This window comes from Dysidea avara, chromosome 11, assembly GCF_963678975.1.
Source record: "Dysidea avara chromosome 11, odDysAvar1.4, whole genome shotgun sequence".
NCBI lineage: Eukaryota > Metazoa > Porifera > Demospongiae > Dictyoceratida > Dysideidae > Dysidea > Dysidea avara.
Genome location: NC_089282.1, coordinates 7,837,811 through 7,850,143, shown reverse-complemented (window position 1 = coordinate 7,850,143; position 12,333 = coordinate 7,837,811). Strand labels below are relative to the sequence as shown.

Sequence of the window (12,333 nt, the reverse complement as noted above, 5' to 3'; positions counted from 1 at the left end):
TACCATTAAAATCTTCAAGTGTGTTAGTGAAGTAGGTTAGAAGTTGTCATCAGTTATTTGTAGCTGTCGTCTTTAATCATCAGCTACCATCCCATTTTATATTTGTATGCTAATTGTGCACATGTGAGAAGTGTTGTATCCCTTAAAGCCTTCTATTTTGTGGATACATTTGGTAAGACTAACTGTACGTGAACTGACATAAGTGACAGATGATTGCATCCTAATTCATCTGAATAGGAAAACAGTTGTCAACATTTCCTAATGCTAATACACTACACTATAGTGTCCATGTCAGCATTAGGCAATTACGCATTTGTGTGGCTGCAAAAGGACCACAGGTTAGATCACAATTACGTGTATATGTTTTGTACAACAGGAAGGTGGGAGTTGTAACTTGCATATCTTAAGTAGAAAGTATCTCAGTTCGGTAACTAACTGTTTATAGTAGCTAAAGTAGCAGGTGATCATCCTTTTTGTCTAAGCCCTTTCTATTGTAATGATTCCTAATATTCCCTTAAAGTTACTCTGGTACAGCATTTGCTTGTACCCTCTTATCTTGCTGGATGAGATGTTGTCTACATTTCAAGGATAACACATCCCAGATGGTATTCATTGTAGATTGATGAACACAAGATATAGTCATGGTGTCAATGCACATTTCCGTTAAAATGCAACTGAATTTATAGCTGCTTTATTGCTAATTGTGTGGGGCTAAAGTAGAGACTAAATTAGCACTTTTAGGCAATAATTGTCCTTGACTAACTCTTTACTGTAATGGTTCTTACTGCTTGTATGTTGTAAAGTTATTAATTATTCCATGCCCACTTGATCATCTCAACTTGAGAAGTTATTTACATGTACATTCCATGCATGTCTGCAGTTCACCCCAGTTGGTTGATAATTATGGTACCTATAACCTAAATTATAGTCAAGGTGCACGTGTACATGTCTCACTGTACAATTCCATTTAAAAACCCATGATGGGTATAGACATAACTGCTAGGAACAACAACATCTGCATACATTCCTACTTTCTGTATTAATGATATCATCAAGGCGGTGGCATTGGATCATCACAATTTATGTTTAAAACTTGTAGATTATTTTACAGTGACAACTTCCACTTTCTTGTTGTACAAAACATATGCATGTACTGTGTCATATCCTGTGTTTGTTTAACATCATTTTGCAGCCACACATGTGCTATGGATGTGTCAACATTTTCTAATGCTAATATGTCACTGTTTTCCTACTCAGAAAAATTACTGTATGATACAATCGTTGTCACTCGTGTCAGCCCACATACAGTTATCATATTTAGCCACAAAAATCTCAGCCACTGATGTTGTCTACATTTAAGGTCAATCAAAAATTTTAATTTTTTATCCCAAAACTCCCTTCACTCTGTCCCCTCCACTGGCACTTTGCTATTCGAGTTCTAACTTCACTATAACTGTTTTGGATAGTTTAAAATTCAGTTACATATTAAATAAAAAGCACAATATACAAACAGTACTTCAAACACAAATGCAAATTTTGTTAGCATTAACCATGTGCAGCCCATCCCCTGCCCCAAGCTCTTTAGACTAGATCAGTTGTATAAAAATATACTGGCCATGGTGAAGGTTGTAGCTACGTATCAGGAGAAAATGATGACAGAAACTTACGAGAATGCAACAATTGCGTATAGTTTTGCATAAACAAGCTAAAGGCTCACTGGGTGTGAGGAAACAGATACAACTGTCATAGGTCCAAGCCTTTCATGGAATGTTGTCATGAGGCTCAGTTGGCCAGATCACATTTAGAAATCTGTTGTACCAATTTTTCTGTTCAGAGTAGCTAATTCATTTTGTTGCTTGGTTGCCATTGTATGTTTAGTTGTGCTTTGTTTTTAATTATGTGCAACTTTAAATATAAGCGTACAGACAAAATAACAAAAAAAAATATCACAATTTAATAAGTAATTAATTATCAATTTAAATGCTTAGAATCTTCAGCTAAGTGGGGTAAATTATTCCATAGCAAACTTGTGGCTGGGAAAAAAGAAACTGGTATGTGGTCTTGGATGATGACACTAGTTATAGAGATTATATGGGTGATAATTTCTTATTTTTGTATATGGTGCAAAGTGGGTGTACAACTCAAATGGGACATCAATTTCATTGTGAATAATTTTGTACGTCATATTTTATTTATCTATCTTAAAGGTTACAATTTATAGTTACAGTACACAAACAGTGGGATTACACAATATCATGATCACTAAAGCCAGGGATGATCTCATATTTGTGAGCCGCTCCCTTCAGTGTGTTGCTCTGTACACATTAGCTTGAAACTCATGCAGTGCATTAAAACAAAACAAACAGCACATTTGCTTTAGGCAAACAGGGAATGTATTCAGGTAGGGTTGACTTGCAACAAATTGATACAAACTCCCTATGGTTACGATTCCACAGTAAACACTCACCAAACTCATTGACCTCCACATACCTAAAAAAATCTCTTGGAAGCATTGCACACCACCATGGATTACAGCTGAATTAAGAAAACTATTGAGGAAACGTAACAGGTTGTTTAATAACCTTTCATTCTCCTGTAAACCTTGAGCATTACAAATAACTAAAGCATCAAGTACAAAGGGAGTTATGGTGGCTTCACTCCAACTGGCTCTAATATCTTCTCTCTTATCCCAGTCACATCTAGAGTCCCACAAGACACAATCCTATAGGTCCCATGTTGTAAACTGATGACTTATACCACAATGCATTAAACGCTCCACAATAAGATAGTGTTTGCTATTATATAGACATATCATATGCACAGAAGATGTTACCCTGCGTGATATCAATTCCCTTGTGGAATGGGCCTCAATATATATGGCAAATAAAACTCAAATATAATGTTACAGTGTGTCAGTATAATTCTAAGAAAGCTCTATGCCATTTCTAGTACCTACTATGTGAACAACACTCCCTGTCTCAAGTTGACAGCTGCAAGTATTTGGGTATCACTATCCAGTCAGGAGCACTCATATCAACTATATAAAAGCCAAAGCTGACAAAACCCCAAATGAAACATTTCATGTGCTTCTCTCCATACAAAGAAGTTAGCATATAACAGTATTCTTTGTCCGCAACTTGAATATGCTGCAACAGTCTGGGAACCTTGACAGTCTACCATGAATTCTTGACTATAGAACACAGAGCAGCTTGTACTTATATTAAAAATTTGTACTTATATATGTAATGTATTTCACTAATAGAAGCAGCAGTCACTGTATTGTCTGGAGATTAGTTATGAGTTAGCTATACAGTTTCTGTGAATTCTTTGATATTAATTTTGATATAATAGGCTAAGGGTTTTGCTGCTGTTGCAATTATTACTACATTTGCTGAATCACAACGATCTACACTATAGCTAGCTATAGACTTTGTTGTGTGTGTGGATCTGCTCTTACTATTATACAAATGAATCAATGAATCTACTAGCTACTGTTAATACTTTTGATATGTTGCTACTAGGGTCTAAATGCTGCCAAATGTAGATCTTTGTACTTACCTCAGAAAATTTAAAAGTAAATTGTCATAGCAAACAGTTCTTTATGTTCCTCAACTTCACAAGGGAACTAATCTACCTAGCTGCATTAAATCTGATGTTCATGTGATTTTTATTTATTTATTATTGCCTTATGGCAAATATGCCAAGGGTCTGCAAGCAACTGGTGCTTGCAGCCCAAAACACAAATATAGTAACTATTAATTTACAACTTAACTAAAATGTCTGAAAGTTTGATGTTGGTGGGAGATCATGACATTTGCTGCATGGACAAGGAAAATGGTAGGTACAGTGATTGTCATTGTTGAAGTGATCCACAAAATGATTCCACATAAATTTCTTCAGTTTAGCCTTGATGGTTGTAGCTAATAGATATTTTTTTGCAACAATCCAACTAAATTTTGAAAAAAGTTATATATAAAGATCAATGGCGGATCCAGGATGGGGCATTTGGGGCAAATGCCCCCCTCCCCCTTCAGCATGTGGAGGAGCCAGCCATACTTCTGATTAAAATAGCTACTAAACTGTATGTCAGACCAAGAAACTCATAAAAATATACTTATTTACCTGAAACCAAAGTCAAACTAGCTGTGAAATTATCAGCCAGCACCTTCGTGCGTATTAAGCGCCTCTAAAATAATTATCTTGTTGCTGTTTGAGACATTCGGAGCCTTTTAAACAACTTATAAGACTTCACAACCATCTGAAACAGTGAGACACTAAGAGGTGATTATTTGCTGCTTCAAAAATGCAGCACTGAACTAGAGAATCTGGCTCTCCCCAACCACTTACAACTTAACCTGTTTGTGCCCCTCCCCTTGCCAGCGCCCCTGAAGATAAGAAGAGGCTATTATTATAAATAAGATAGCTATGTTGTCAATATCATTGATCAAAACAATTTCTCTATAGGCGCCTGTACATTAGTACCCCAAATAACGCAGCCATCTTGTGCTCGTGACGTCACTGTGGATAGTAATAATGGGCGTTATTTAAAATCAGTGCGGGCGCTGATCAAAGTACGTGATCTACCGCAACCAAGTTCCCTGCGCCTTTACAAAGGTTGGCTTACTCTTCAGAGGTAAGCTATTATTTATATGTTAACTACCGCACGTATGCTTGTATGACGACGATTTGAATGGAAGCTTACTTGCCTCACTGTTTTCTCTGCCCCGCCCATAGCTTTGTCGCGCATTTTTAACAGAAAATCCCGATAAGCCTCTGCATGTTCTAACTTGAACAAAGTGGTCTAACTCACTAAGGTCTCGCGCCACACTCCGCCCCTTCAACTTTCAGAGAACAACGATAAAGCTCTCAAAAATGTGACAGTTTAGTAAGGGGGTGTCACGTCGCCGGGCTCACGCTGTAGGTAGATCTGCGACCGCGGTCAAAGTCTTGACCGGAAATTTCACCTTGACCCTTGACTTGCAGCGTTTATCGTCTTTGACCTGTGACTTGAGCGTATCTTGTCGAACTTTTGACCTCCACTTATTTCTCTAGTTTCCTATACGCACCTGTGCTTGTAACCTAGTATAATATTTTCTTAGTGCGTGCTACCAGCAGCTGGGAGAGAAAAATCATTATAATTACGGCGAAATGTAATAGTTGTTTGTAATTGTAATAAGTTATTGTCAATTTTTTGAAGAAAAAAAATACGGCGAAATGCCTGTTGGAGCTTTACAACATCTTCTAGGAGATCTTTACTTCTTGTGAGTTACGTATAATCCCGTAAACTTGATAATAGAGGAACTCACCTGATATCGGACGGGCTCCAATATCGGACGCTATTTCTCCTAAACTACAGTAAATATTCAAACATTCTGCACATCTCCAGGTAGGCCAATGCTTCATAAACTTGTGTACCAAGTTTCAGATCTCTCGGTTTGTTGGTCGCGGTACAGCAACCTTTTGAAGACCAGTCCGAATAATACGTAAAATCGGAAAAAACGCTCAATTCAAGGACAGCCATTGTTTGCAGATCACACTTGCATTAAATCAAAAGTCGCATACATTCAGATTGTAGGGCTATTCATGTACTTTCTAAATATGTATGGCTTATTTCATTTAAAGTATTGTACTGATGAGTTATAGACCAAAGAAAAGAGGCTGTTACTAGAGCAATAATCGCCATAGCTATTTTTGCTCAAAATCAGAAAAAAATAGTTTGAAAATGCATACAAGGTGGATGATTGTTTTCGATTATGTACTGAAAGTTGTTAAACACTAGTTCCTGCAAATCCAACACTATAAAGACATAAAATACTGCAGACTTGACTGCAGAAATAGCAAAATATGTAATATAGCTGTCAAACACTCTAACATAAAAAGTCAATCATTTCAGCTGAAATCCTAAAATTCTAAAACAAAATATACATAGAACCACATTTTAAGTATATCAGCATTATGTAGAATTGATTTACACCACCTGTTTGCAAAAGATTGGTGACTGTTATATTAGGGTATTTGACTGCTCTATTAGAGGGTTTTGGTATTCCTGTAATACTTTAAGTCTGGGGGACAGTGAATTTATTAGAAAAGTTGTTTGACAACTTGTAAATGATTAATTGTATGCAATTATCCACTTTAAAATATTTTCAAAGCATTGATTACAATTTTGAGTTAGGGCGATTATTGCTCCAGTGACAGCCTCTTTTCTTTGGTCTATAACTCAACAGTACAATACTTTAAATGAAATAAACCATACATATTTAGAAAGCAAATGAGTAGCCCTACAATCTGAAGGTATGCAATTTTTGATTTAATGCAAGTGTGATCTGCAAACAATGGCTGTCCTTGAATTGAGCGTTTTTTTCCGATTTTCCGTATAATTCGGACTTGTCTTCAAAAGACTGCTGTACCGAGACCAAGAACCCGAGAGATCTGAAACTTGGTACACAAGTTGATGAAGCATTGGCCTACTTGGAGATGTGCAGAATGTTTGAATGTTCATTGTAGTTTAGGAGAAATGGCGTCCGATATTGGAGCCCGTCCGATATTAGGTGAGCTACTCTAGCTACATATAGTTTTTGATTGTGGGTTTCGAACTTTCTGTATCGTCTTGACCCTTGACTCACTGTAATAGCTATTTTGTGGTCTTGACCGTTGACTTCGAGTTTGACCGTGGTCGCAGATCGACCTACAGCAAGAGCCTGAGTGACACCCCCTTGTTTAGAGATAGGGTCCACACCGGGATACTAAGGATTTTGAGTCAGGGACCCATTTATTAGGATAGATATCAATAAATAGACAATAGGATAGACCCTATTAATTATTTAATGAAATTTTCTTGTGACTGACTTAGTGATGCCTTCAGACAAGCATAACTCAATAATGGCTAATGCTACGGCTTGATTTTTCACTGTTCAACGTCACTTCGGCCCGAGAGGTGCCTTCTGACATACTGCAGTACGTGCAATGCATTCTCCTTGGACTTACCAGTGTCCTCCTTTGTGTTACATTCATCTTTGCTCATATCAAAACATCAGACCTCTCAACCTGGAAGCAGATCTGGTTGTGAGAAAGCCAGCCACCCACCCCCATGCCTACCATCTTTATGATGGGGCTCATGCACATACATTTGTTTTAACAAAAAAATGTTAAAAAGGCACAACTAGCTAGCTATGTGAGTGCAGTACTGCTGTTTACCGTAGCTTATAATATCTCTATGCTACAGTGTAGCCTACTCTACAATAAGAACCTACTATCGTTAGATCACATGACGTAATTCTTTCAACTTATGATGCTCAGCAATAATTCGTCATCAAAATCACCTCTCATTTCTTGAGTAATCAGTATCCAGCAGTGGATTCGGTGTTCAGCACAGATTCTCCGGACAATGCACCTCACCAGTGACCTCACAACAACTGAAACTAAGCAATGAACATTTGTAATAACACCAATGGTAGGATTTCACCTTATTTCTCACCTTAAATGTGTGCTGAGTCTATTTCCAAAGGTTTTCACCTTTGAATTTAAAACTGTTTGGCAGCATATTCACTTGTGACACAGTCAAAAACACAGAAAACCGCCAAAAATTCCAGCTAAAAAACAGAGGTGCCCCGCTATTTCTAATTACATGAAATTTTGTTGAAAATCGTGAGAAATCGTGAGATCAGCAAGCGGTCGTGACATCAAAGCTGAAATCGTGTGTCTCACGACCAAATCGTGAGAGTTGAGAGGTCTGAAACATGCTATTGGGATTTGTAAAGTCAAAATGGCAAAATCAAATTTACAGCCAGTAATCATTTTATCAGCAACATTGTACATTACCAGTGTCCTTTGTTTGTTTTCTGCCCTTAGATCATGAAATAGACCGAATTTTCAAGGTCTCAGGATGGATGGATCACTTTTTCAATTTCTCCAATACAAACTCCATAAATTTTACATCATTTTGTATATCCAATAATTGCAAGCACTAGACACGATCAAATACCATAAAACTTGATATTATTCAACTCCTTATGAATTGCTCTATCTGATTCTGGCTGAACAAAATTTGTAATCACCATGGTGATGGTGTGATGCCGCTATTTAACTAGAACGCGAAATTCGTGATTTGCTCTCCAATGGATTTTGAATTGCGTAAGTTGCTACTTACCATTGTTTGTTGTAAATTTGCAAGCTGTAAACACTTTAGCTTCGAATACATTTTGTTACCATTGGATAGAGGAGTGTTATGCGTGTGTAATAACGGCCGAATAATTTTGATGCCGCCTTCAGAACCAGAGTTATGATGAATAATGTAACTTAAAAAACTAACTTACCTACATAGGCTGCTGTACATTGATTTTACACATAATATTTTACGGAAAATTGTAATGTATGGGTTAATTTGACACGAGTTTTGATATGTGACAGAGAAAAGTGACAGAGAAAAGTGTCAATTTGGCGATAGCACGTGATGGCTTCCCTTCGTAACAGAAATCGTCCGTATTTTTCATAGTGGCTACTTTGATTGCAGCGTGTAACATGTGCTCGACAATATGGAATATATTAGAAACTACACACGTGCAACATATACACTACTGGACAATTTGGCCTTGAAAATCCAATGAAATTTTCAAAGAAACCTATGAAAAGTCAAAATTTCATTGGTGTCCCCAATGACTTTATTTTCATAGTATTTTCATTGGACAAATCAATGAATATCCAATCAATGAATATCCAATCAATGAAAATACTATGAAAAATAGTTTTATGGACTCCCGGCAGTATTCATTGGCAAAGTTTCAATGGATTTTCATAGGTTTAGTATGTGAAAATGTAATGAAAATTCTTGGCCTTTTGACTTTTCAGAGGGTTTTCAACATTTTCAGAGGGGTTTCAACATTTTCAGAGGGTTACGTTTTCAAAATTGCTTTCATTAGGTTTTCATGAGAACTCTTCCAGTAGTGATAGTACAATCACGTGACTCTACATAATATGTTGCATCTTCCATGTTATGCACTTGTCAATTTCATGCCCCACCCTCCACCCCCGGACGTCCCCATGCCCCAAGTGGGGATTTGACATTGCTTCTTGTCCCCACCCCTGCAGGGGGCAATTGACAGTTGTCCAATCACTGACCAATTTTCGGTAGTTGCATTTCTAAACAATAAAATCGCACTCACTATAATTTTAATAGCTACAGGTGTATACCAGGTTTATTACTAGTCACATGCATGAAATATGCGCTTAGTCATCCTTGAGGTGCTGTCATATCCCCTACTAGGGGGTGGGGACATAGTGGGGATTTGACAGCCGGTTTTGCCCCAGTAGCTATAGTGGGGAATTTGACACCACGATCTGTCAAATCCCCTGTATTCCCCCACCCTCCCCGGGGGCGCATGAAATTGATAATTGCATTTCAAAAAGGAGTGTGGTTAATTGTACAATTGCTAAAATATAATTACAGTGCTCGAATTAAACAAAAGTGATAAGTTGTGCAGTGTATGCATAGAACTTCAGTTATGAAAATTGGTCAGCATACCGCACTGGGGTCTTGATAGTTCTTTGTGAGCGTCACAGTATTGTAGCCAGTGCGGCAGGTGGCTGGGGTTCATAGGCTCTAGGGGATTCGACCTCTGATTCACTTGTATCACAATCATATTCTTGGTCATCTAAGAAATCATCAACACTAGTGTTGTTATTAACAGGGGATGCCAAGTTTCTCAAATCTTTCCTGTTCCTTCGGTAGTGTTGTCCTTGAGGTGTTACAATATTGTAAGAGCGAGGACCATTTTCATTTATGCCGGTAACCTTGGCTGGTTTCCATTTGCCATCTTTTGCTGACACAAATATTGAATCGCCAGTTTTGAGTTGTTTTAATGGCTTCGTATGTTGGTCATAGTAAATTTTTTGCTGTTGCCGACGTTGGGTGAGTTCTTTCTGTACTACAGTTGGATCAATTGTTTTCAGCTGTAATAGAGTGCCTGTAGTGGGTACAAGTGTTTTTGTCCACCTTCCCATTAGGCGTTGGACAGGTGAACCTATGGTATCAGATCACGGAGTGTTTCAGTACTCTAACAATGCTAATTGTAAATCTTTTCCATCATGTGCAGCTTTCTCATTAGTCTCTTGTCGGTTTACACAGCCTTCTCAGCCATACCATTTGATTGGGGGTGATATGGGCTGGAGGTGCGATGGTTAAACTGATATTGTTGGGTAAAGCATTGAAATTTATGACTAGAGAATTGTGGTCCATTATCTGTAATCAGGACATCAGGTATTCCATGTCGGGAAAACTGTGACTTACAACTTGATTGGCTGTCATGCTAGTAAGTTGGTCTACTTCAACATATCCAGAGTAGTGGTCTACCAAAACAAGAAATTGCTTCTTTTGTATCTCAAAAATGTCAGCACCGACCTATTCCCATGGATGATCTGGTACACTGTGTGGGAGCAAAGGTTATTTCGAGTTGCGTTTTTGGTGTGTGGAACAGGTAGCACAAGGTGAGATGATGTTTTCAATTTGTGATGACATTCCTGGCCAGTACAAGACATCTCTGGCTCGTCTTTTGCACTTTGCTATGCCCAAATGGGAGCTATGAATTAACTTGAGTATTTCTGGTTGCATTGCCTTAGGAATGATTATCTTTTCACCTTTGAAAAGGACTCCATTATTAAAGACTCCATCATTAAAAGATACTTGGTCATGGAATGTCCAAAATGGCAAACATTGGGCCGGGACTTTTGATCTGTCATTTGGCCATCCATCTGTACACAGCTGCATCAAGTGTTGTAAAACTGAGTCAGAATCAGTCTCTGATTGCAATTGGCATAGTTTATCATCTGAAATAGGTATTGTAGTGAGTATATTTACCTCAAATTCAAATGAGGTGCAACTGTTGGTTGATTCTGGCATGTATGCTCTTGACAGACTATCTGCAATTACTAGTTGCTTTCCAGGATGGTATACTAGATCGATTGGGTACTTCTGTGTTGACATAATCATCTTTTGAAGCCTGGCAGGAGTTTGGTAAAGTGGCTTTCTTAAGATGGATTCCAAGGGCTTGTGATCTGTCTCTACCTCAATGACAGACATCCCATATACGTAGTCGTGAAATCAAATACGATGGCAAGCATTTCTTTCTCAATTTGTGCATAGTTTTGTTGACATGTTGTCAGAGCTTTAGATGCATAGGCGATGGGATGATTATCTTGTAACAAAACAGCTCCCAAACCTTTTGAACTGGCATCAACAAATAGTTTAACAGGTCGTTTGGGATTGAAATATTTGAGGACAGGAGCTTTGGTTATCAACTCTTTCAACAGTGTTAAACTCTTCTTTTGTTCAGCTTGCCACCACCATTCTACATCCTTCTCCAGAAGGGCATGAAGTGGTGAAGCTACATGAGATAGATTTGGAATGAATTTACCTAAATAGGTTAACATATCTAGAAATCTTTGTAGTGCCTCTCTGTTTTCAGGGAAAGGCATGTCAATCACAGTTCTGGTTTTCTTCGGGTCAGGCTTTAGGCCATCTTTACTGAGGATGTGTCCGATGCAGCTAATTTCATTCAGTTTTAGTTGGCATTTGCTCTTATTTAGCTTGAGATTTCGCTGTCTCACTCTTTCCAAAAAATTTTGTAAACGTTTGTCATGCTGCTCATCAGTTTCTCTCCATATGAGTAGGTCATCAACAACTTCAACTTCGTCAATGTCCCGAAACATGTCTGACATGATCCGTTGAAAAATATCTTGGGATGATAATAGTCCAAAGGGGAGGCGCTTAAACATGTAACGTCCAAAAGCTGTGTTAAATGTGCACATCTTGGCACTGGATGAGTCTAAAATCACTTGCCAAAACCCAGAGCTAGCATCTAGAACTGAAAATACTTTGGCATTCAGCATTCTAGTGACAATTTCTTCGATTGTGCTCATTGGGTAAGGTTCACATTTTATGGCTTTGTTTAGATCACGTAGGTCTATGCAAATTCTTAGACTACCATTAGGTTTGACAATAGTGACCACGCTATTTACCCAGTCTGTGGGTTCTTCAACCTTTTCAATTACTTCTAGCTCTTCCATTCGGGTTAATTCTGCTCGAATCTTGGGTTGCAAAGTGACTGGTACTTGTCTAGGTGGGTGAACAACTGGTTGGTAAGTTTTGTCTACTTTAATGTGATATTTAGTGTTATTTATGCAACCCAATCCTTTAAATACATCACTGCAGAAGTCCAGGAAATCAGTATCATTGTTGTTGATGGCATCCAGACGTTGCACTAGGTTCATTTCTACACATGTCTGCAAACCTAAGATGTTTGGGATTTCTTGGTTGATAACTTCAAAGTTGACAGCATG

General features: G+C 38.0%; 1 protein-coding gene across 1 annotated transcript in view; it reads left to right on the top strand.

The window, feature by feature from the left end:
• The first annotated feature begins 4,543 nt into the window (after positions 1–4,543).
• Positions 4,544–12,333, top strand: part of LOC136237601 (uncharacterized) — a 40,094-nt gene continuing 32,304 nt past the window's right edge. Inside the window, exon 1 of the mRNA XM_066027809.1 lies at positions 4,544–4,633. The gene's annotated coding sequence lies outside the window, so the exon portion shown is untranslated. The remainder of the gene's footprint in view (positions 4,634–12,333) is intronic.